The sequence below is a fragment of the Bolinopsis microptera genome, chromosome 13 (genome assembly GCF_026151205.1).
Source record: "Bolinopsis microptera isolate Bmic1 chromosome 13, MBARI_Bmic_1.0, whole genome shotgun sequence".
NCBI lineage: Eukaryota > Metazoa > Ctenophora > Tentaculata > Lobata > Bolinopsidae > Bolinopsis > Bolinopsis microptera.
The window spans coordinates 14,665,643-14,692,064 of NC_087084.1; the positions used below are offsets into that span (position 1 = coordinate 14,665,643).

Genomic DNA, 26,422 nt, shown 5'->3' on the forward strand with positions numbered 1-26,422 from the left:
TATCGTACAAAAACCTTCTTTGGGACACAGCATTCTTCAGAAGGCCGAGATTTAATAAGATTTGACAACCCAATTCATCCTATTTTTAGATGTGAGGGTTTTGGTACATTTGATGACAAATCACAACATCCATACTGAGTTGAAATAGAGCCTAGAGGGAGTACCTCCCATCCCAAATGAAATCTAAGACGATGGAAAGATCACGAATTTCAATTTGTAAGCCAGTATCTATAAAGTATAAATACGCAGAGATTTCAACTAGCACATTTCTAAAACTATCTTCAATCTAATAAAGTGTAGACTTTATCAAAGTATCCTTGTGGCAGGTGTGGCTGGAATTCACTTTCAAAGTTCACAGAAATAATTGCGTTATGATCAAAAGAGCGCAAAGTAAAACTGCTAGTTAGAATTGTCGAGACTGAAATCGCGTTTGGTAGACAGTTTCTATACACATATTGTAATTCTTTACTTGTTACTTTTAAATAGTTATCAGACTTACATATCGATCATTTACTTCAAAGTTTTAGTGTTATTTACTTTACATTTTTAAGATTTTTCGACATTTTAAAAAGATTCTTTTAAAAAAATTAAAATACATTTCACTTGTTTTGTCTACTACCGCACTATGGATACTATAGCTGACTGATTCGCAGTTGGCTTTTGGAAAAAGTAGACATCGAGGAGGACCTGCTTTTTTACAGTTGCTTGCAGATTTTATTGGTCGTACTAGCCGGCTGATTGGTAACTAGCTGCCGGCTGATTGGTAACTAGTAGCCAGCTGATTGGTAACTAGCTGCCGGCTGATTGGTAACTAGCTGCCGGCTGATTGGTAACTAGTAGCCAGCTGATTGGTAACTAGCTGCCGGCTGATTGGTAACTAGCTGCCGGCTGATTGGTAACTAGCTGCCGGCTGATTGATAACTAGTAGCCAGCTGATTGGTAACTAGCTGCCGGCTGATTGGTAACTAGTAGCCAGCTGATTGGTAACTAGCTGCCGGCTGATTGGTAACTAGCTGCCGGCTGATTGGTAACTAGCTGCCGGCTGATTGGTAACTAGTAGCCGGCTGATTGGTAACTAGCTGCCGGCTGATTGGTAACTAGCTGCCGGCTGATTGGTAACTAGTAGCCAGCTGATTGGTAACAAGCTGCCGGCTGATTGGTAACTAGCTGCCGGCTGATTGGTAACTAGCTGCCGGCTGATTGGTAACTAGTAGCCAGCTGATTGGTAACTAGCTGCCGGCTGATTGGTAACTAGTAGCCGGCTGATTGGTAACTAGCTGCCGGCTGATTGGTAACTAGCTGCCAACTGATTGGTAACTAGTAGCCGGCTGATTGGTAACTAGCTGCCAACTGATTGGTAACTAGCTGCCGGCTGATTGGTAACTACCTGCCGGCTGATTGGTAACTAGCTGCCGGCTGATTGGTAACTACCTGCCGGCTGATTGGTAACTACCTGCCGGCTGTTCCTGTCAAAATTAATAATCTCTTCCTCTGAAGAACTTCTTATCAGTCCACTATAATAATTTTCTTATCTCACTTAAAACCAAGTAGGTATAGATAGGCAGATAGGAGTAATATTTCAATCATATGCCCTAGACTGTAATTCTTATCGTCGTTTATCCACTTGATGTAATTGCGAGAGCGTGTGATACCTTAATTTATCCTAATTAACCTCATTAACAGTAATTACTTAATATTCAAGTTCCATTTCTGCGGACTTGCGATGGGGGCGGATAACACAGTGCTATCAACAATTATACCTATGTGAATATGCTATTAATAACGATGAATAGAATATATATTAATTTAATATGTATAATGTCTTTGATAATTATAGTATTATTAACAATAAGGCCGGTTCCAGGGAGATTATTAAGTACACTAGTGTGACAATTAATTAATTAATTAATTAACAATAATGTTACGCAATGTGTTTTCCGATACTGTTGGACGAATGTTACGCTTGTACTGCAATTATACTAAACTAATGTTATACTAAGCTAAGGTTACTTTAATGTTACACTAATGTAACACTTTCGTTAAACTAATGTTACAGCATTGAACTGATCTAGATTTACACTGCGAGTATATTACACGTCACATAGTATGTTACACGTCGCATAACCAATACGTTTTACATAAATAGGTAACAATTCCGTCAGACGAGTGAAGGCAGTGAAATGGGAGGCGTTCCATAAACTGTCACTTCTCCTGTTATACATGTATGGTGTATTTATGAAGAGTGTATAAAAAGTGTGCATAATATGTGTATATACTATCTATTTATTGTGTACTTAACTCCACATGTAACACTTCGCATCATACACAGTGGGGTTAATTTCAACATTCGAGATGACTAGTGAGGGGGAGGGTGGTGTTGTGAAATTCTGAAATTTTAAAAATTAAGAATATCGAAGGCACCCAAAACTTTAAAAATCAGAACAAAACTTTTTGACACTGATTCATCTGAGAAGAATTTGTCAGATAAATTGGTGGTCTTTCCCATTTATCTACGGGCTACAATCACCCAATTTCACTTTACCAAATATGGTGTGGTTTTCGGTTGCACATTGTGACACTATTCAGTAACAATATTAGCTGGATCGCACGAGTGTCCTGCGGGAAATTTGTCCCTATTTCTAAAGTTCTAATTGTCCCTAATTTTCTAATTGTCCTAATTTCAATTTAATGTGACAGAAACTCCATTCTTTCTAGTCTTCATCATTTCCTAAAGTGGTTATGTCTGTACCTCATGATAGTTTGCTATCTGATCGTTTATCTACTAATAATAATGCACGTAACGTCACGACGTCTAAAGAAGGGTGGCTGACCGGAAGTGTGTATGTATTGCTGTTATCACGCATACACTGGTTGACGTAAATGTGAAGATGATGACATCTCCGGGAATTTACTGGTTTTCTGTCAGATTTACACATAATATGTATCGCATATTATTGATGGGTTACACAAAATGATGCATATGAGTTTGCACTGTCTTGAAAATTAACACTCTAAAGTGAACAGTGCTATAGGGAGTGATGAGCACCACCGACTTTGTGTTCACCTTATTTTGTACATTTTCACATTTTGGAATTTTCAGATCGGTACCTTATTCTGATGGGTACCCCTCTGATTGATAACTGACAACCGGAAGATAACCGGAAGATAACCGGATTAGGGGAAGATAACCGGATTGGTGAAAATGTGTACACGCATACGCACACACACACAAAAACACATATACGCGCACACACACGTTAACACAACGGCGTGATCGCACGTTTTCAACTACATCACTTTGCAGTAATTTGCAACACGTAAATCTCGTAAAAACGGAGCCCGTAGGACTTGGCGCTTTGCCCAAAGAAGGAACAGCCACTCTGACATCAACTCTTTCGCCCGTCTTCCAATTAGGAAAACTAAGCTGGTTTGAAAGGATCGTGTTACAGATACAGAGTGTAATGAATAGTGTTGAGTGAGTGACACTGAAATGACGTATTTGTACTTGTGTACCGGTGTTACTCGTCAGATGAACAAAGGTTTATTTCTGGGAGCTTTTAACTCCTCAAAAATGCAACACTGATTTATATTCTTGTGGTTACATTTGATGACTAAACGATGTGTTTCTATGGGCTAAATCAAGGGAGTTGAGAACAAGTGAACAGAATTTATTCATTTGTTGAAGAGGAAACTTGGGCAAGCGAAGAACTATCCAGAAAGAGAGATGGTGAGTGTGGCAGTAGAATGGCCACCGCCTCACAGGTGTCACACACAGTCTGGGATAAATGCCACTGAAATGCAGCTGAAGAGAGAGAAAGGACCTAATGTTGAGTGGATCAAGACTCCAGGACCGAAGACTCGGATCGAACAAGAATAGCAAACAAGCAAAACAAATGTAGACTCGGTAGGGCTGGGACGCCTCAAACAACCCCATTTTAATACCTGCCCATCAAATATCGACTGAGAAGACCTCTTGAAGATCTGATGTATACCTTGATTGCCGCTGGGAAGTCTTCACAGGTGACCAGCATGTACCTATCCTTCCAGTTGACGTGATCTTTACCGCGTATCTGGGGATTGAGTGAATTTAGTTGAAGTTTCTTAATCGGGATGTAGAGTGAGTGGTGATTAAGATTTCAAGTTGTGGGATGGTTAATACTGATACCTTTAAGAAGCTTTCCACGGCAATCTTTCCGTAGTCAAGATACGTCGGTCCCAAATAAGTCCGTTGATTCATGGATCCGCTGGTATCTATAAGGAACAGGATGACAGCCATCGCGATTCATGAGACCTAAAGGAGTTGTTGGGTTACTTGTAAGTTTTACACTCACTACCGACGAACTTAATGTTGCGTTAGTGTATCATTGTCCGCAAACTAGTAGAGCTCCCAAAACACAACAGCCACAACGGGCTGTTGCTGGAATTACAAGGAGAGCTGCTAGAGGAAACAAAAAAGTCACGTGGGAGGTCACTGTGTCATGCTTCGATCACGCTTCCCAATCTCAGGTGCTCGATTGGCTAACGCTTAACTTTGCTGCTTACTCCGCACACATTTCAGAACTGACTATGTGAGATCTGTGATGACAAAGTTTGGGACGTTGATTGCGCGTCGCGGTAGTTCTAAATATTTCATAATAAAAGTCAATTCCTTGGCACTTAGAGTACAAACTAAATATTTTAAAACTCTTATTGCTTTAAGAATTATTCTGCAAACAAAACAACACTAACAGTTGCTAAATTTAATTCACGGAACAGAATTTTTATTATGATAATATGAAAAACTATAATGAAAATGTTAAATAATTTAATAAAGATTGAAATGAAAATTATTAAATGTTTATAAATAATTGGATAATCTAAAGTATAGATTTTTGTAAATTTTATTAAATCAAGCGGTATACTATAAAACGTTAGATGATATAAAATAATTGTAAATCGATATTTATGATTTGTAAATTGGACATGAATTGAAATCAAATATCAAACATTTTCGGTTTCAATTTCAAAATCACACACATGAATACAAAAAATTATAAAAGATTTTTAAATGATATGAAAAAGGTTTTTTAGAATTTCTTATAATTATGATATAATGATGTAAAAAAATGGGATCTATTGACAAAATAAATGGTTAAAATACCCAGAAGCGCTAAAATTCTAAAAATGTGTGCCGCGCAATTTTTTTCTTTTATAGAACTTCGTTATTGGTTATAAATCGAGCGCTATTTATAAAACTTCCCTGTTCTTGTCAACCGTCAGTTATTAAATTTATTTGACCGTTTAGTTAAATGATTTTAGTTTTTAAACACATTTTACAGAATAAACAAATTCACATCAATTTAAGTATGACTATTTTTTCTTGACTACTAATTGAATAGTGAATGGGTAGAAAGCAATAGAAAAAGTATTCGAATGATGTACATAAAATATAACAATAACCCTATATAAAATGAAACCGTCAAAAATCTAGTGTATATGTGAAAATTGGCCAGAAATTGGGCAGAAAACTGATCTAGGTCAAGGAACGTGCGGCCTGAAAGTGTTTGCACTCACCAAAATGCTAGCTGGGATGAGTTTTAGAAGACAAGTCTCTTTGACCGTTTAGTTGCCGACGATTCATTAACTTTCACGTCTTAAGTATGCTTTGATGATACTTGTGCTCTACAAAAGAAGTTTTGATTTTGTCTTTGCCTCGAGCGTTCTAAATCACTCTATCTTCGAGATTTTTAAAAAGGGCCCCCGAATGTTGAAACCAACTTGAATCGATGTATTTTCGGACGCTGATTCTGAATCACCCCCATAACACAGTGTTAAAATACTTCCCTGGTGAGATATTGGCGAAGAAATGTCCCGATCACGTGATGTGACCGATTAAGGACGTTGGTCTAATTTCTCGTTATGGTTTCAGCATATGCTTCTGTCAGGGATTGGGTTAGGGTTAGGGGTGGGATCAGATCCCTATTGGGCTACAGTGTAGAGTGATTAATCATCATCCTCTTGGCTTTATAATGAGTTATACTTAAATTACACATTTGCTCACATCACTGCCATCGCTCTGTCACCTTCCTTGTGTTGTTGGTTACTTTTGTGAGCGGGATATAAACACCTCATTTCATTTCATACATTGATCATATCTTTTTGCCAATATTTAATTAACTAGTTTTATTTCACATTTTTTTATGACACAGTAATTTATTGACACTCACAGCTATAATTTTAATCATTGAATCAGTATTTTTATCTGTGCTCTGCGTATTGCATCACATGAATCAGTTTTTTAAAATCTATTAACTTATTACACATTTGTGCTCTGCTTAAGCATCACTTGACTATTTAATAAAATTGTTTGTTCAGGCCATGACCTTATAGTCAGCCAATTGGCCATTGCTATATTATGTGTATATTGTTTTATTTCACAACAATTATCAGATATGGAACGTCCCTCTTTCCTCAGCTGCCAGAACTGTTGCTTCACTTCCTATAGCCTTGGTGTTACTGATCCTACGGAAGCTTCAGCAACATTCACCCTCTGTCCCCACCACATAGCCGAATGGAGAAGAATGCCCCACCTCCCCAACCCATCTACTATCCTTTCTACTTATCCTGAACCATCTATGAAACGTCCCAGACTTTCTTCCTCTAAACCAATAAAACAAGAAATTTTGTCAATGGAAAAACCTCTCTCCTCCACTCCCTCGATAACAGCTCCTGCCCCCGTCATCTCTCAAACCCCAAGCTTTACCTCCACCTCAACTTTTCTACCTAATTCACGACATGTCTCCAAATCAAAACCAAGACGTCCTCCTTCCTGGTCCCCACAAGGCTGCTTGGATTTCTATAACAAAGTAAAGAAAAGATGTCTTGACCCTGACTACCCGGTCAGTTTGTCCAATGCCATCCAATATGCCACTAATTCTAGGTGTAGTAGTAATAATCAAGGCTTCAAAATTAAACGAAATATAGCTGAGTTGATGATTCTGGACCACGAAACCTTTACCAGGACTAAACAAAATATGGATAGAGAACGGATGGATCAGACACACTGTTTGTACGAAGTTTCACTACAGAGTCTGAGTGACGAGTGTCACAAGATTCTCAGCACGCCGGAAATGATGAGGAAACGACAGATTGCTGTAGAGGATGGATTTATATTTGGGAAATTCGTCTTAAAAGATACTTGAACTTCAAAAAATTGTACATATATTGCAGTAATCTAATCTAATTGCAGCAGCACACACTTACTGTTACTATCACGATTGTACTATAAGCTGAAAAGCTCTCAGATCGATTTTGGGCATTCTTAACCACTTGATATAATGTTTAATAGTCATTAAATATTATGAATGACGCAGTCATACACGAGTGCATAGAATGGAGGGGGGGCCAGATATCATACCAGAAATTTGAATTTTACTGATGGATATCCATTGGATACCTATTACCTATTCAACAATTTTCGTGAGAATTTTTTGATAAACCACAAACCTGCACTGCTGCCTTAAACACTAGGTGGCCTAGTGGCCGAATGATAGGAAACTTAATTGAGGGTTAAATGAGGAGGGGTACCTGTTAAAAGTTCAAGAAACTTCCTAGGATACCCCTTCAGTGCATACTGTAAACATAGTACTATTACTCCTTATAATCAAACGATAAGATATCTGTTATAAAGCTAAAGGTCCTGCTTAAGCTATCCACTCTGATAATTGATATCGATAATTATCTCCGATAATTCGTTAAAAAAAGTTATTTGCTTATCTAGATAAAATATATTTTTATTGGTATAAAAATTCAATAGAAATAACCGAATACTGCCACAATACAGTGATAGAACCTAAATCGTTATCTGTTTATCTAGATAAAAGATAAAAGATTTCATACCGATAATGGATAGCCTACTCCTGCTAGTTATATATAAAATATATTTTTGTTTGCTTTAATTGATATTAAATAAAGTTGTACAATTATATGTTTTCTTGAAATTGTCGTTTTCTTGTCCTGTAAAATACTAATTATTATTAATACTTTCAACACTACTATATAACAAATAATCTGAGATCATGAATACGATGTAGTTACATTGAAACGTCGAGTAAACTCCTTTCCCTAATAAGAGCATTTTCACTTGTCGCAACAACCGGGATAAAGATAATTTTACACAATACATTTATATATTGAGTATCTATTTTTTGGATTATAACGCAAGACCAGCCGCAATCTTTATTTTAATATTGATTGTTGATATATACAAATATTTTATTTCATTTCATTTCATTTGATAAATAACAAACCTGCACTACTACTTTAAACACTCCTTTTTCTCGTTTTTCCAAAAATAGTTTTTTGAACTTTAGAATTTGCTTAATTAAAATTCTCTTAATTAGTTAACCCTTATTGCTTGAAAATATCGAGAATACGAATGATTTTTGTAGCAAAAATACATACCATAATTAGCGCGCTAGTTGTATTCAACTCTCTGCCAATACCATCACACGATTTGATTGAATGTATCATTTTCTATCTTTTATCATTTAAAAATTAACTCCCCTTCCTTTATAGCGGCCCATGGTCCAGGGTTGTGATTTGAACATAATGGACGTTAAGTCCAACGTCACCAAAAGCATCAAGGTAAATTAAACTTTAACATTATTGTTATATTGGGGGGGGGGGGGGGGGGTGTCACGTCCGTCTATGTCCGCTTGTCTCATAGAATCCATCAAGGACAGGACATAGGCGGACATAGGCGGACATAGGCGGACATAGACGGACATAGGCGGACATAGACGGACATAGGCGGACATAGGCGGACATAGACGGACATAGGCGGACATAGGCGGACAAAGGCGGACATTAATGGACACCTAAATTGCTAAATAAAATGTTCAATTTTTGCTGTTATTGGGGATCATGTTTTTTTCCTCTTCCTCCTCCCCTCCTCAGTCCTCCTCCTACTCCTCGTCCTCAGTCCTCCTCAACAGTCCTCCTCCCCAGTCCTCCTCCTCCTCCTGAGTCCTCCTCCTGGGTCCTCCTCCTGGGTCCTCCTCCTCCTCTTCATCCTCCTCCTCTTCCTCCTCAGTCCTCAGTCCTCCTCAGTCCTCCTCCTCATCCTTCTCCTCAGTCCTCCATCCTCCTCTTCAGTCCTCCCCCAGTCCCCCTCCTCAGCTCCTCCTATTCAGTCCTCCTTCTCAGTCCTCCTGAGTCCTCCTCCTCCTCCTCCTCTTCCCTCTCAGTCATCCTCCTCAGCCATCCTCCTCAGTCCTCCTCCTCAGTCCTCCTCCTCCTGGGTCCTCCTCCTCCTCTTCATCCTCCTTCTTTTCCTCCTCGGTCCTCAGTCCTCCTCCTCCTGGGTCCTCCTCCTCATCCTTCTCATCAGTCCTCCTCCTCCCCAGTCCTCTCCTAGTCCCCCTCCTTCTCCTCCTCCTATTCAGTCCTCCTCCTCCTCCTCCTCAGTTCTCCTGAGTCCTCCTTCTCAGTCCTCCTCCTGAGTCCTCCTGAGTCCTCCTCCTCTTCCTTCTGAGTCCTCCTCCTGAGTCCTCCTCCTCCTCCCTCTCAGTCATCCTCCTGAGTCATCCTCCTCAGCCATCCTCCCCAGCCATCCTCCTCAGCCATCCTCCTCAGTACTCCTCAGTCCTCCTCAGTCCTCCTCCTCCTCCTCAGTCCTCCTCCTCCTCCTCCTCCTGGGTCCTCCTGGGTCTTCCTGATCCTCCCCAGTCCTCTTCCTCTTCCCCTCCTCAGTCCTCCTCCTACTCCTCCTCCTCGTCCTCAATCCTCCCCATCAGTCCTCAACAGTTCTCCTCCTCCCCAGTCCTCCTCCTCCTCCTGGGGCCTTTTCCTGGGTCCTCCTCCTGGGTCCTCCTCCTCCTGGGTCCTCCTCCTCCTGGGTCCTCCTTCTCCTCCTCAGTCCTTCTCCTCCTCCCCATCAGTCCTCTTCCTCCTCTTCCTCTTCCTCCTCCCTCTCAGTCATCCTCCTCAGCCATCCTCCTCAGCCATCCTCCTCAGTCCTCCTCCTTCTCAGTCCTCCTCAGTCCTCCTCCTGAGTCCTCCTCCTCCTGAGTCATCCTCCTCAGTTCTCCTCCTCCTCCTAGGTCCTCCTTCTGGGTCCTCCTCCTCCTGGGTCTTCCTGATCCTTCTCCTCCCTCTCAGTCATCCTCCTCAGTCATCCTCCTCAGTCATCCTCCTCAGCCATCCTCCTCAGCCATCCTTCTCAGCCATCCTCCTCAGTACTCTTCAGTACTCTTCAGTACTCTTCAGTCCTCAAAATGTTTGTCCGCTAATGTCCACCAATGTCCGCTAATGTCCACCAATGTCCATCCAAGTCCGCCAATGTCCGTCCGGGTCCGCTAATGTCCGTCCGAGTCCGCCAATGTCCATCCGAGTCCGCCAATGTCCGTCCGAGTCCGCCAATGTCCGTCCGAGTCCGCCAATGTCCGTCCGTGTCCGCCAATGTCCCAAAAAACACGTCCGTTGTCTCATAGAATCGAAAAAGGACAGGACATAGGCGGACATAGACGGACATGACACCCCCCCCCCCCTATATTGTTAATTAAACATATCTCTTGACATGGTTGCATGTTCTATAAATGTATTGTTAATATTTCGGTTTATTAGTGACCATTTATGAGCTGTTTTTGTGAATATTGTAAACAAGATGTGTTATGACGTCACGTGATGATGTCACTAGTCAGGTGACGTCACATGATCTCGTTAATTAGTTTTCTGTTATGTTTACAGTGTTTGAAAGAGTTTAGTGGTTCTACGGGGGGGGGGGGGGGGGGGGGGGGGGGGGGGGGGTAATGACTACTTTTGGGACTTGGGGAATTACTAGTTCAAGGGGGCTATATTTATGAGTCGCATTTAAACTTGATTTCTCTTGGAGAATTTCTCTTTAGACTCTTAACTTGCGAACAAATTGAAGCAGCAAACTTTAGGCTAGAAACTTTATTGAATTGAAATAATCATTCCACGTAACAACGTCTTCTTCAGTTCTGTAATAAAATTGTTAAACATGTGTAAAAATTAACGACGGAAAGAAATTTAAAATAACATTAAAACAAAAACAGAGAAATAAAATTTCCGAAATATGACCCAAAAAATGTAATTGCAAAAAATGTCAAAACAACAAAAAATACGACAAGAAGAAATGTGAGCTAATACAACTAAATACTGTACTACTCATGATACTAAACTAATTAGTAAACGTAAAACTGGTTGTTCAGAATTCACAGTTCATGTGTAAAAACTAATGATAAAATCAGCACTTAAGCAACGATAACTCGGTTGTCATGGATACTATCCAAGATAGTCCTATCAATACATTATTTACTAGTTAAACATCGACTAAATATTTGTACAAATAACTCAACTCAGAACGATCATTCATTTCAGGACTTAATCTCAATATATACATCGCTTCTACAATCTTTCTACGAACAGTTTTACTCTGTAAATCAAGTAACTTAAAAGATAAAACTGGGGTTCGGTTAGGATGTAGAGATGCGTAGTGCTGTCCAACCCCATTCTCTGGATGTGCTCTAGGATTCCTAGCAGCCTGTCTGTGCTCCATCAGACGAGCATGGAGGCTTCTCTCAGTTTCCCCACAGTATCTCTTACCACATAACTCGCAAGTAACTAAGTAAATAGCTCCTTTTGTTGAGCATGTTGTTCCTGTGAGTCTAGGGCAGATCTCACAATTGTTAGGGTTACCAAGGTCACAAGTCTTCTTATCCAGTGGACGAGAGCGGCAGAAGATGTCCTGTAACTTCTTACCAGGTGTAAAAATAACTCTGATGGGGAGTTTGTTAGATTTGATGTAGTTGCGAATCTTATTACAAACTGTTCCAGAGATGAATGGTAAGGTGAGTGGGACAGAGTCAGGTGTGGTTTGACGTCTTCTCCTAGTCCTCCTGTTCCTTGCGTTATGACTCAGAGGTTGGTGTCCATTTTTCTTTAAGAGATCATCGATAATCTTAACTGAATGATCGAGTTCCTGGGGTCCTGAGGAAGCAATGGTGGCATTACGGTAGAAGTTCTTCTTACACTCCTCCTTCACTGAGTCCGGGTGGTGTGACTTCTGGTGTAATGTTATCCCCTTGTTCTGGGTTTTCCTGTAGAATCTGTGGTGCACTTTTCCTTCCTCATCGATCCGGATTTCCGTACTCAGGAACGGGACAAAATCCGCAGGGGTAGACGGGAACTCAATCTCCCACTTGATTCTGTTATCGGGATCCTGGTCGGCTATGCGTTGTAACATATCCAGTGCTTCTTCTCTGGATTTGGCTAAGGAACCAGCATCATCTACATACCGTTTGTATAAGAACCGAACAGGGTTACTGATGTAATAACTGTCTAAATATATACTATTACGCTCGAATTTCCACATTCTAATAATCGCTACAGGAGGGGATGGTCTACAACCCATGAATAAACCTAAAAGTTGTTTATAAAGTCTCCCATTAAATGTAAAATAAGAATTCGTCAAAACTACTGTAAAGATACCTCTAATTTCTGATAAACTTAAACAATACGTACTTAACTTACTCCAATGTTCTTCTGCAAATTCAATAACTGTCTCAATACACTCATTGATATTCAAATTCGTATACAAAGCTGATACATCCGCTGTAAAGAACTGTAAACCTTTAAGTTCACTCTCTGGTAGCCTACAGAGGATGTCCAGGTGGCTGTAGATATCGTACATATGAGTAGGTACTTCTCTCAACAAAGGACTGATAATGTCGGTAACTAACCAAGCCAACTTCTCTGTAGGTGAGCCACAACACGATACGATTGGTCTAACTTTCATATCCTCCAAGTTGATACGAGAGTAGTCAGTATCAGGTGGGAACTTGTGTGTCTTCACCAGGGTGTACATAGTAGGTAATGTAGAGTACGAGCTAATAAATAAATCCTCAATACGTGAGTCTAATTCCATATGGTTACTGCAAATAGTCCGCCACAACCTATTACACTCTGATTCAATATCTGCACATTTCTTGTTAATTTGATTCTGATACGTTATAGGAGTAGGTCGTTGAACAGGTCTGCGTACTCCGTAACTCGAACGGGTGGGCTCTACCCATTCGTAGACTCCAGAAGTGCTCTTGTTCAGGTGTTCGATCGTTAGCGTCCGGTACGTATCAACACTAGTCACGACAAACTCGCCACACTTATCAGACTTCGAGATGTGAATGTTCGGTCTTTCCTTGAGAGTACGTAGTCCAGTTCGCTGATTAAAAGTGAGGTTTGATGGTGGCTGGATATCTGGTGCTCTCAGGATGCTCATCATAAACCGGTTGAACAATTTCAAGTCCATCTCGAGTTGTGGATCTTCGTTCGGTGGTGCAGGGATGTAGGGTCGTTGAAACGGGCATTTCTTCTTGCGTGCTTGCCTGTACAAAGAATCTAACTGTCCTGGGTTCAGAGCTTCGTTAGGTTCGTTGGATTCGTTGTTACGTTTCCATCTGCACTTATACGCACATTCAGTCAAGTTCACTTCAACCTCTTTTATCAACGATTCATCCACTTTCCGAGGTAATGCGAATTTTGGACCGAGTGATAAGATGTCCAGCTCGGCCTCCGTAACGTTCAGTGGTTCCTCAGGATTGCAATCAATAACAGTAACTCGTGATGTAGGGGTGGATGGATCCACGATAGTGGTGTGAGGAGGAGGACTATAGGGGTAATGCTTCTGAAGTAACCAGTAAAACTTATTCTGAAGATGCTCCTTGTAATCACGTTTAACGTCTAGATTATTTGTTTCAAATACTGACAAGATTTCATGAAGACACCACTGATTCGAGAACACAAGATATAACTGGTGTTTAGTATCACAAATGTGTTGTTTCAAACAATTGATGTCCGCATATAACTGTTTAATACATTGATTTAAACTGAGGATGCGGATCTTATGTAACAACACAGAGAAGTCCAGAGGGAGATGATTAGGAAATAAAATGTCTGTATTTAAATTACAATTGTTCAAAATGAATGCTGGAAAAATCCTAGTAGCTTTGCATTTCTTCATAAAACATAACTTTTGTTCCGTGACTTTTAGTTTTTCACCTAAGCTAAGAAATTGACGGGTAAGCCCAATACTGGATCGAGGTAATCCCAGGTTGGATAAATAGTTCAAGGGGGCTATATTTATGAGTCGCATTTAAACTTGATTTCTCTTGGAGAATTTCTCTTTAGACTCTTAACTTGCGAACAAATTGAAGCAGCAAACTTTAGGCTAGAAACTTTATTGAATTGAAATAATCATTCCACGTAACAACGTCTTCTTCAGTTCTGTAATAAAATTGTTAAACATGTGTAAAAATTAACGACGGAAAGAAATTTAAAATAACATTAAAACAAAAACAGAGAAATAAAATTTCCGAAATATGACCCAAAAAATGTAATTGCAAAAAATGTCAAAACAACAAAAAATACGACAAGAAGAAATGTGAGCTAATACAACTAAATACTGTACTACTCATGATACTAAACTAATTAGTAAACGTAAAACTGGTTGTTCAGAATTCACAGTTCATGTGTAAAAACTAATGATAAAATCAGCACTTACGTCAACGATTTTACCCCGAGTCCCCATGATTTTTAGTCCCCATTAGTCCCCAAAAGTCTCCATTAGTCCCCATTTAGATGATTTTTAGTCCCCATTAGTCCCCCCCCCCCGGTTCTACTGAACTTGATTACGGACCGAAACAAACTGAAACGAGATTTTCCGTTTCACTATCTACTAACTATCCTATCTGGTCGGTAATCACCGTAATCAAGCCTAGGAGAAAAACTGATTCAAAGGAATACTTACTACTTATTACTTACGTTACATTGTAGGAAACTAATAGTCACCTGTACCTCATCAGTCAGTAAGTGTTTATTTTGCTCATAATTTGATGTGTAATTACTAATGACTGTCAGGTAACGGTTCCCACGGAAGAACAGAAGCGATTAGCACAGTTATCCTCATTCGAACGAATAGAAACGATGCAAGATAATATTATTAAAAAAATGGTAAGTTTCTACTCTTCATTGTAAAAAGGGCTTGTGATACACTGACCAATTCAGATCATTAAATCCGGCAAATCGAGACTCGCCCAAAGTTAGTTAAACAATTTAATGATAATTTCCTTGAAAGCACGTGCCATAATAGTTTTTACATGAAAAAGTACGAATATAACATACTCGTTGAAAGTTTTTATACATGAATGTGTTGCATATTAATTGGTTGCCTGACAGGTAGAAGTCACGAAGCACACGTATGAAGAGTGTGCTATGGAATTGGCGGGAACGGACATGGACATGGAATCAGCTATAACTAATTTAATAGATGGTAAATCCTTAGTCCTTATTAATTAATATACTGTTAATCAATGTACTGTTTATAGACTCTACTCAGTGGGATAATGTAAGTGTAGAATATTATTATTATATAATTCTTAAGTCATCGAGTACCTATTGTATGTATTCCAGGTGTATTTCTGTTGACTGACATACCCTTAAGTTTTAAAAGCTGTTTAAATGCCGCATCACGTTCTCACGCTATACCGTATATAATAATATAATACCACCTTTTCAAATTTGCAGTTTTTAAAGCCTCAAATTTAAGATGAAGTTAGTGTACTAAAACTTCATATCTTGTACAGTATACAGTATACAATGTACATGCGTGTATACATTATACACTGCACTGATAGTACACACTGATGTTTAAAAAACTATGCTTGCTATACGTACGTGTGATATATAATCACAAGTAATGTTACTTTACAATCGCTTCTGTGTGCTAGAATTAAAAAGTTCCGCAAAGTTTCAATCCTCCTTCCCTTGCTCTACCTCAGGCAGGGTGGGGGCCAGGGGGGCACCAGCATGCAACGTTACGTCCCTTGCTCTACCTCAGGCAGGGTGGGGGCCGGGGGGGGGGGGGGGGTCCCTTGCTCTACCTCAGGCAGGGTGGGGGCCGGGGGGGGGGGGGGGTCCCTTGCTCTACCTCAGGCAGGGTGGGGGCCGGGGGGAGCGTCCCTTGCTCTACCTCAGGCAGGGTGGGGGCCGGGGGGGTGGGGGCCGGGGGGCACCAGCATGCAACGTTACGTCACAGCATGCAACGTTACGTCACAGCATGCAATGTTACGTCACATCATGCAACGTTACGTCACCGCCTCAATGTCATAATGCACTCAATCTTCTCTCCGCACAGAATTGGTTTCCAATTAGTGGTTATAGTTCACCTAGCACTCGAGTAAGGGGCAATTAGGGGGTCTGGGAAAGTAACGCGTCTGACAACCTTGCTTGAGATCAGGCTTGCTTGAGATCAGGGACCCATTTACAAGCCGTGTTTTAAAGGATCACATGATATAACGTGATAACTATAACGTGATAACTAAAAAGGTGGACATTTTTTCAAAAATTCTGGGGGAAAGGGGAAAAGTACGGTAAATTGGGGTTTTACTGTAATTGGTAAATTTAGGCGAACAAAATTTTGGGGAAGAGTATTTTTTAAATGACACGTTTCACTGCACCTCGTTCATCTTAAATCAGTTACCAACTATCATCACCAATTAATCAATTTATTAGTTATTAATTTGTTGAGGTATTCAAAGTTTACGTAAACAAATTTTTAATTTCCAGACGATGATTATATCAGGTTCCATTCCAGCCGTCACATACATGATATTATCATGCTTAGGAAATAGGAATACAAGGAATACAGACATACAGGGCAAATTCTGGGACACTGTACAGTAGACAACACAGTGACTCTTTTTATAAACAAATCATTAATATTATTCACAATCTGTGACACGTGACCTCTGCTATCCAATCATCTTGCAGAAACAGGACAGTTTCTTGTGATCTGGCATACTTATCACATGAAAGCTTCACTTTTTATGTAACGTGATGTAGTGTGTGACGTAGTGTGTGACGTAGTGTGTGACGTAGTGTGTGACGTAGTGTGTGACGTAGTGTGTGATGTAGTGTGTGACGTAGTGTGTGACGTAGTGTGCACAAACGAGGCTTGGAATCTTCAACTTTTTAAACAAATTGGGGGAGTATGAGATAATCAAAGGAAAATTAGTATATTCTGAATTATGTAAAATACCACATCATAATAATTAGTAATTTTCTTTTGTATGATCATTAAATATTGGGGGGGGGGTGTAACCCAAAAAAACCCAACTCCTACCCAAGAAAAGGTAATACTGGGATTGGGTTTTTTTGGGTTTTTTTGGGTTTTTTAAACAAAATTTAAACAAAATTCTAGCCATTTCATTAATTGTATTGAATGTGAATTATTTCCCACTGAGTCTTACCTACGTGTTGTTCTCATGTCTTAACTTAATAGATAGTTTACATAGTATATGAGTGTGTTTATATTGATAGTATGTTATCACGATAGCAAACAGGATGTCTCGATCATCGAGATATAATCCATATGAATGCACAAAGTGGAAATATGCCAAATGTGGCAAATGTGTTCTCCTGTCATGGAAGGAGGCTATGACGAAGGTCAAGGGCAAGTCAAAGCACATGACTTAAATTACTTGACTTAAGGCGGCTTCAGAGTCCGAGTCTCAATGATGTGTCTCCAAAGCTTTCTGTCCGCCATAAGCTCCTTAATCTCCCCAGTGTTCTTGAGTACGATGTCACTTATTAGGTTATCGACGAAAGTGAGCGGTGGTCTGCCCCTCCCTCTGGTCCCATGGCTAGGTTCCCGAAGGAGAAGTTGGTGTACTGCCAGGTCATCATATCGCTGGATCTCTGGATGTGCCCAGCCGACCTCATTCTTCTGGCCTGTATCTTCGAACTAACTCTTGGGAGTGATTTAAAGACCTCTTTGTTGGTGCGATGTTCTCTCCAGTCCACGTTTAGGGCCATCCAAAGCATTTTACTGTAACATCCGTCTATTCTTTTCAAAGATTCTGTCATTGTCCACGTTTCCGTTCCATACAGGAAGATTGATTCAACTGTAGCCTTTAAACAGACGGATCTTTAAATCTCGGCGCAAATTGGACCTCCATATAGCCTTCATTTTGTGGTAGGCAGCCCATGCCTTGGCCTTGCGTACCCTAAAGTCGTGCTCTGTTGTACTTATCCAGGCTCCTGGGTAGAAAAATCCTCAACTTCCTCAAAGGCATGTCCGTCCTTAGAAGTTATTGTGTGTGGCTCCTCTTCTACTAAATTAACAGTAAGATGCTTGGTTTTAGACAAAAGAGATTTTCTGCCTCCTCATCAGATGAGGCTTCTGTAGGACTGTAGCATGTGATGACAGTGCTTTCCATTGAAAGACATGGTGAGGATCCTTGCGCTGTAAGATTTTATAAGACTTAAATAGCCTCATATGCTGTCCTCGTCAAGATGATTCCTACTCTCCCATTAGAAGCGCCAGCTGCGTTTCTCCACGCAGATGAGGTCACTAGATGAATCCCTTTGTTCATCTTTTCTATCCTGGTAGGCTCAGAATGCACTACATGATGTTCTTGCAGGCCAAGGATGTGCAGTTTGATTCGAGAAAATAGTTCTGCAAGTTCGATGCGTTTGTGCTGTTCTCTGGCTGTTCTTATGTTAAATGTGCTAACCTTAGCAGTCCTTTTACATGATACAATACAATTGATGTTCATATTTTTTTGATGTTTTCTTGTTTGACTTTCTGTAGAAATAGGTTGTCGTGTTGTGGAGACCGAGTTATCAGCTTCTGTAATAGCAGCGTAATTACCCCGGCAACCACTTCCACTAGAAAAATAAGGGGCTTTAACCCTTAAGCTGTTGATAAGATTCATCTTGACTTTTCAGTTGGCTAAAAATCCTGTGCAGTCCCCTGCACATTGGCAGTGGATTGTGTTCTTAACTCTTGCGCCACTAAAAGAGTAAAAGGTTAAGGCAATCCGCTTGAACAAAAGCCATCTTTAACTCTCACCATAATATCTTGGGTATCTTGAGCATGTAATTGCACGAACATATGCTATACAAGACAAATGTGACACTTCCTTTTTCTACCAAACAGCATCAGTTGTAATCCTTACCCAATCGTCACCTGCTCCAGTGTGGGACTTTCCGATTTTATCCCAAAGCATAAGGAGGTTAGAGTGAGAACAGAGCTACACTTTAGCGGGGACTAACCCTTCCCCTGACTACCTCGTTACCCGGTACCCCGGGCATAGGGAGCCGTATCCTGACTACCAGAGTGTGGTCCAGTCTAGCTGGGTCATAGTAGACTAGGTTGAACAGGGTAACAGCCAACACATCTTTAGCTACTGTGCAATCCACAGTAAAGATTTACGAGTCTCAAAGCCTCTTGTAGACCAAGAGTTAAGGAGTCAATAGATCAAATTATTGAACTTCCGGGGCTCAATGTCTCCCGTCGACCGTCCTGCCTTTAGCCTGGACCCCCTGTCCAGTATCCAGTCTTCACCACGTGGAGGTAGTGGCTGTCATCATGCTGTCCGATGAGTGTCTGGAAGAGGGCACCAGCAGGATACCCCTTTTCAAAGTTCTGGGAGCCTCACATCAGACCAGGGCTTCCACCCAGCTTCTATCCAGCGGTGACGCCTTGGGCCACCTAAGCTTCACACAACCATTGAAAGACCACCTGCCTACTTGTAAAAATTTTGATGATGCGATAAGAACACTGTAACTTTGAAGGAGAGGCTTTCCAAACATCTTCTGACGGAGCAGAGAGTGACGAAGCGGAAACAGATGATGAAGAAGAGGAAGTGGAGGATATTGACTCATCAGAGGAATGGGCGAAAATAGTAACTGTGTATGGTGATGCTCTGCATCATGATACGGGTGTTGAGGTTTGCCTCAATGGAGGGTGAGATCGAATGCCATCCTAGTCAAGATTTTAGCGACTCCAGGGCCATAAACAAGCGAAGATATCACTTAATATCACATGTGATCACGCAGCTGATGGTAACTGCAAGATTCTTTCAGTTGGAGATAGAGCATGGTTTCTCGTTAAGCGGATGATCAGGAAAACGGAAACAGAGATCGTGAAGTCTAGGTAAACTATAGGTAAAAATATAATATTAATCATAAGCTAAAATGTACTAATCTTTGTATTCTAAATGGGGAAAAAGAAGAAACATTGTCAGTCAGTCGAGAAAATTGTCAGTCAGGCTATATGGCAGCTTTGTAGATGTTGTGACTATGCTAGTAGTGGTCCCAGGCTTGCGACTGGAATTGCGGTGTTAAATCGATTTAATGGTACCAACGATCCACCTCCCACTTGTTGTTTGGTACTTAGCATTAATAGTGTTAGCTGTAGCCATTTATAGCAAGAATCTTAAAACTAAAGGGGATGACAAGGAAAAGAGGAGGGAAAAAGAATAACGGAACAAACAATTAATTAAAGTATTTATAGGAGCATTAGATATTGTAATTACAAGCTTCAATAATAAATCACTGACTAAAACTTCTAATTAAAATGACACTTGGTACGCTCGCCCATTTTCACTGGTCAGTCTGAACTTCGGTTTAGCACGTTGTACACTTATTCACCTAAGTTTCAGAATTTGTTCAGTTTAGCAGAGTTAGAACCCGTGTTTCAATAAATCAAAAGATATCAGGGGAGTTCTTTAATAATGTTATGGTCATCTAGAATACCGAACTTCCTGAAAACGTTATCATATTTCCTCAGACAACGTTTAATGCCTTTAATCAGTCTAGCACGGCTATATCCTCTATCAATTAGAATTTTGAATATTTTGTGAAGATGGGAGGTAAAGATATCCAATCTAGTGCAAACATTACCATATCTAAGAACTTGACTTGAAAAAACGTTGTAGCCAACCTCGGTTGGGATGTTACTGTGAGGAAATGTAAGGGATACAACATGAAAATTAAAATCATCAGTTTTGTTATACACTGATATTTCTAGTCCTTCTGTGGAAATATTAATATTTAAATCAAGGTAGTTAATGATTTTATTATTGGAACCAGCTCGCTCCATCTCCAATGAATTAGGATAAATATCTTTAATCAATTGATGAAAGTAAAGGTAGTTAATAATAGATAAATCGTCAACATATCGTTTATTATTGGATAATATCTTTGCTAATCCCATTTTCTTTTCCTGAAGTAAACGTTTCATATAATTAAATTCCTTTTTGCCAACAGTGAGATCAGCTATAGGGGAACTTGAATTTCCACCCATAGGAATACCCTTGGTTTGTATGAATACAATCCCACCGAAGACGACATAAGTGTTATAAATAATAAATTTAACAGCCTCTTTTAGGTCATCTTGACTAAAGCAGGCATGAGAATCATAGGTTTTATTGGAAAAGAAACATGTATTACTGTCTCTTTTAGAAATACAAATATATCTATTACGGTCTGAAAAAATTAAATCAACAACTTCATTAATCATATTCTCTACTTCAATCAAGTCTAATCTGGTATAAAGAGTAGTAAAATCATATACTTGTATATTATAAACATCGCTATTTTTGATAGCTTCAAGGAATTCACTTGAGGAATCTATGCTCCAAAACATGTTTATACCGCTGTTGTTGTAGATTGCCTCGCAGTATTTCTTGAAGTATTTCCTCAAAAGTTTCAGACAACAGTTAACTTGGACGTTAAGTTGTTTCGTAACGCAAAAACGGGCACCTGCAATGAACCTCGCCTTGTAAGGGTTCTTATGAAGCTTAGGGTTCCAGAAGATGCGTGCTAGTCGCAAGTTTTTATCTTCAACTTGTACATTAAATCTCTCCTTTAGACTCTCAGATATTTTATTGACATAATGAGTCTCGTCTTCGCTACAGGGTTTATATGTATCATTACCTATACATTCTAGAGTATTAGGATCAAAACCCATTTCATTGACAAGAGTTTTTACATAAAACTTTTTACAAAGTAAGAGAAGAAAGGCTTTATTCCTCTCGTACCGGTTGCGGTCAGGGTTGGGGTCATCAGTGAGTTGCGTCCCTACTAACTCAATTTGCCATGGCCATCGAAGTGAGCATTACATATGGCTGATATCATATCTGGATGGCCAACTTCTTCTGAGCACATCAGTGAATAAAATACTGCTTTTGGGTGATATTTAAGCGATTATATCTATTGTGATGTTGTAGTGATGAACAACAACAGTGATGTTGTACTGATAATTGTTTTGCTAGGTGCCTACATGATTTTATTTCCTTCAAATGAAAAATTTGTAAAAAACCCAAAAAAACCCAACTCCTACCCTGAAAAAGGTCATACTGGGATTGGGTTTTTTTGGTTTTTTTTGGGTTACACCCCCCCCAATATTGTTAAATTCCACCAGGCCTTATCACATATTTTCTTACTCTTGATTGTTGTTCGAATTCGTCATTTCTTCCACCTGACTTGTACGCCAAAAGCAAAAACATACAAATGTCATAATGAAATCTAATCAGAATGTGTCAAAGTTAGTAATTAATAAGTAATTAATAAGTAATTAATGAGTAATTAATGAGGTGAGAAAAATTCCATAGCTGCTCATTATATTCCGGAGATTGTACAAAGAATGCACTACATACCACTGAGGACTGACGTGTTCCAAATACTTAACGAATACTCACCAAATACTTAACGAATACTCAACAAATACTTAACGAATACTCAACAAATACTTAACGAATACTCAACAAATACTCAACAAATACTTAACAAATACTTTTTACAAATACTTTTTACAAATAGTTTGTACATGTACTCTGTAGAAATACTTTGTAAATACGAAATTTCGACACCCACGGTTTTTTAAATTAATTGTTATACATTTATTGCACATACAATGTATTTAAGTCACACATTTACTCCAGTAGCAGGGAGGAGTTGAGTGTGCACTTCGATGTATAGAGTTTTTTGCTGCTTAATCGGGTTAAATAGGTCATTGGTAACTCAAAAAATCGAGGGCCGCATGTTGTGTCGCTAGTCCCAACCCTGTGGAGCCACGCCCATATTTCATATCAGGTGCGTATATGGGAAATATGTATCTCAGCTTCTGAAGGTCTTAGAGACTCAAACTTGAGTTTAAAATGACCGCAATGCACATGTTTATATTGGTACTATGAAGGTCATGAAAGCCCAAAATGCTCATTTTTGGAGAAAATTCAGAAAAACCAATTTTCACTTGGGCGCGAGTAAAAAAATCTACACTAGAAATTGAGTGAAAATAGAGTAAGCAGTTCAGTGTCTACAACATTTCTAAACACAGGGTCCTCTGTTAGGTCATTCTAAATCAGAATTGATAAAGTAATCAAATTCTATTAGTAGTTTTAACCCTGTGGAGCCACGCCCATATTTCATGTTATGTGCGAATATGGGAAATTTGTATCTCAGCTTCTGAAGGTCTTAGAGACTCAAATGTGGGCTTAAAATGACCGCAATGTACATGTTTATATTGGCACTATGAGGGTCATGAAGGCCCAGAATGCTTATTTTTTGGAAAAATTCAGTAAAACCGATTTTCACTTGGGCGTGAGTAAAAATCGACTCTTAGAAGTTAAGTGAAATCGAGTATGAAGTTCAGTGTCTGCAACGTTTCTAAACACAGGGTCCTCTGTTAGGTCATTCTAAATCAGAATTGATAAAGTAATCAAATTCTATTACTAGTTTCAACCCTAGGGTGCAAAACTCCTAAATTACCCCCAGGCGCAAATATATAATGACTTTTCTATCTCGGCTTCTGAACGTTGTAGGGGCCTCTCTTTGAACTCAAACTAACTACGATGGCCACATTTATATACCAACTGTAAAGCAACATAGGGTCTATACTTTATAGTGCTTAGTTTTTAAAAACTCATTAAAAACTGTTTTAACCTTCATGCATCATAAAGTCGTAACATCAAACATGTACTTAATTATGGTATCTCGGGCTAAAAAAGTCTTATAGACATTTGCAGCACAGTAAAACGTTCAACATGAACACATTCGGATAACATTTATGGAGCAGCACATACCACCTAACTCTAATTTTGGTATAACTGCGAAAATACTCAGTTTCAGAAGCTCCTTCCAGCTATCTTAGGCTGCCTTCAGCTCCCTCTCTGGGGTTCTCTCCAGTACTGCTTGGCTATTATGGCTAATCAACTTGAATCGAACCTCATGTAGCAGAATCTACTTCTAGCTACCTTCTGCTAACTCCATGTCAACTCTACCCAGCTACCACCACCAGTACGTTATAATTTTCGATCTTTCTAGCAACCTCTGATATGAGTGCTTTCTCTGCTGCATCCAACAATTTCCAGCTCATTAAGGAAGAGGAAATTTGCTGTTTCTAGCAACCTCTAAACGCCAGAATAAAATGTTACTGATGGTTGCTAGACAGGGCAAGAAGTAGCCCACTAGCTTAAGCTAAGGTTGCTAGAAATAGCAGAAGTTGGAGGAACCTTGGTGGTAGCTAAATAGAGGTAGCCGAAGTAGGTGAAAACAGCTGGAATTGGTGGTTTCTGCCATCTGGTGGTATAGTAGCTGGATAGAGGAAGAGGTAGCACTCATATCAGAGGTTGCTAGAAAGATCTAAAATTATAACGTACTGGTGGTGGTAGCTGGGTAGAGTTGACATGGAGTTAGCAGAAGGTAGCTAGAAGTAGATTCTGCTACATGAGGTTCGATTCAAGTTGATTAGCCATAATAGCCAAGCAGTACTGGAGAGAACCCCAGAGAGGGAGCTGAAGGCAGCCTAAGATAGCTGGAAGGAGCTTCTGAAACTGAGTATTTTCGCAGTTATACCAAAATTAGAGTTAGGTGGTATGTGCTGCTCCATAAATGTTATCCGAATGTGTTCATGTTGAACGTTTTACTGTGCTGCAAATGTCTATAAGACTTTTTTAGCCCGAGATACCATAATTAATTACATGTTTGATGTTACTACTTTATGATGCATGAAGGTTAAAACAGTTTTTAATGAGTTTTTAAAAACTAAGCACTATAGAGTATAGACCCTACGGTTCTTTACAGTTGGTATATAAATGTGGCCATCGTAGTTAGTTTGAGCTCAAAAAGAGGCCCCTACAACGTTCAGAACTTCAGAAGCCGAGTTGAAACTACTAATAGAATTTGCGTACCTTATCAATTCTGATTCAGAATTATCTTACAAAGGATCCTGTGTTTAGAAACGTTGCAGACACTGAACTTCATACTCGATTTCACTTAACTTCTAAGAGTCGATTTTTACTCACGCCCAAGTGAAAATCGGTTTTACTGAATTTTTTCAAAAAATAAGCATTCTGGGCCTTCATGACCCTCATAGTGCCAATATAAACATGTACATTGCGGTCATTTTAAGCCCACCTTTGAGTCTCTAAGACCTTCAGAAGCTGAGATACAAATTTCCCATATTCTCACATAACATGAAATATGGGCGTGGCTCCACAGGGTTAAAACTACTAATAGAATTTGATTACTTTATCAATTCTGATTTAGAATGACCTAACAGAGGACCCTGTGTTTAGAAATGTTGTAGACACTGAACTGCTTACTCGATTTTCACTCAATTTCTAGTGTAGATTTTTTTACTCGCGCCCAAGTGAAAATTGGTTTTTCTGAATTTTTTCCAAAAATAAGCATTTTGGGCTTTCATGACCTTCATAGTACCAATATAAACATGTGCATTGCGGTCATTTTAAACTCAAGTTTGAGTCTCTAAGACCTTCAGAAGCTGAGATACATATTTCCCATATACGCACCTGATATGAAATATGGGCGTGGCTCCACAGGGTTGGGACTAGCGACACAACATGCGGCCCTCGATTTTTTGAGTTACCAATGACCTATTTAACCCGATTCAGCAGCAAAAAACTCTATACATCGAAGTGCACACTCAACTCCTCCCTGCTACTGGAGTAATTGCAATTGTACATATTAAAAGAGTTTCTAATGTTCAATGTATGACTTATGTTTTATAAATTTAAGTTAAATAAATCTTTATAAAGTTGTAGATTGTCCAGGGGGGATCATGTTCCCCCCTTGTCTATCCCAGGCCAAGGTAACACTTCTTTTGATTAATCAGCTTCCTCTTCACTGTATACATAGTACGTGGTGTTTAGCGCTACTCAATTATAAATTTCGCTAATTAGATTTAAACAGTGTTTTTCTCTACAAATTGCTTCATGGTGACTACCGGGTATTTATAGTACAGGTGTTTGTGCGTGTGTTTGTTCGTGTGTGTGTGTGTGTTTGTTTGTGTGTTTGTTCGTGTGTTTGTACGTGTGTTTGTGTGTACAATGTGCTTGTTTATGTGTGTACAATGTGCTTGTTTATGTGTATTAATTAAATAGTAATCTGTAACTGGCTGATTATTAATGTATGCTGCGGGAAACTTATACATCGGGGGGGGGGGGGGGGGGGGGGGGGGGGGGGGGGGGTGTCACGTCCGTCTATGTCCGCTTGTCTCATAGAATCCAAAAAGGACAGGACATAGGCGGACATAGGCGGACATAGGCGGACATAGACG

At 39.7% G+C, this 26,422-nt stretch overlaps 1 long non-coding RNA gene across 1 annotated transcript; it reads left to right on the forward strand.

The window, feature by feature from the left end:
- The first annotated feature begins 8,554 nt into the window (after window positions 1-8,554).
- LOC134825263 (uncharacterized) lies at window positions 8,555-15,323 on the forward strand. Its single transcript, XR_010161525.1, has 3 exons — window positions 8,555-8,625; window positions 14,917-15,009; window positions 15,235-15,323. It is a non-coding gene; the product is annotated as an uncharacterized LOC134825263 (long non-coding RNA).
- Window positions 15,324-26,422: the final 11,099 nt, after the last annotated feature.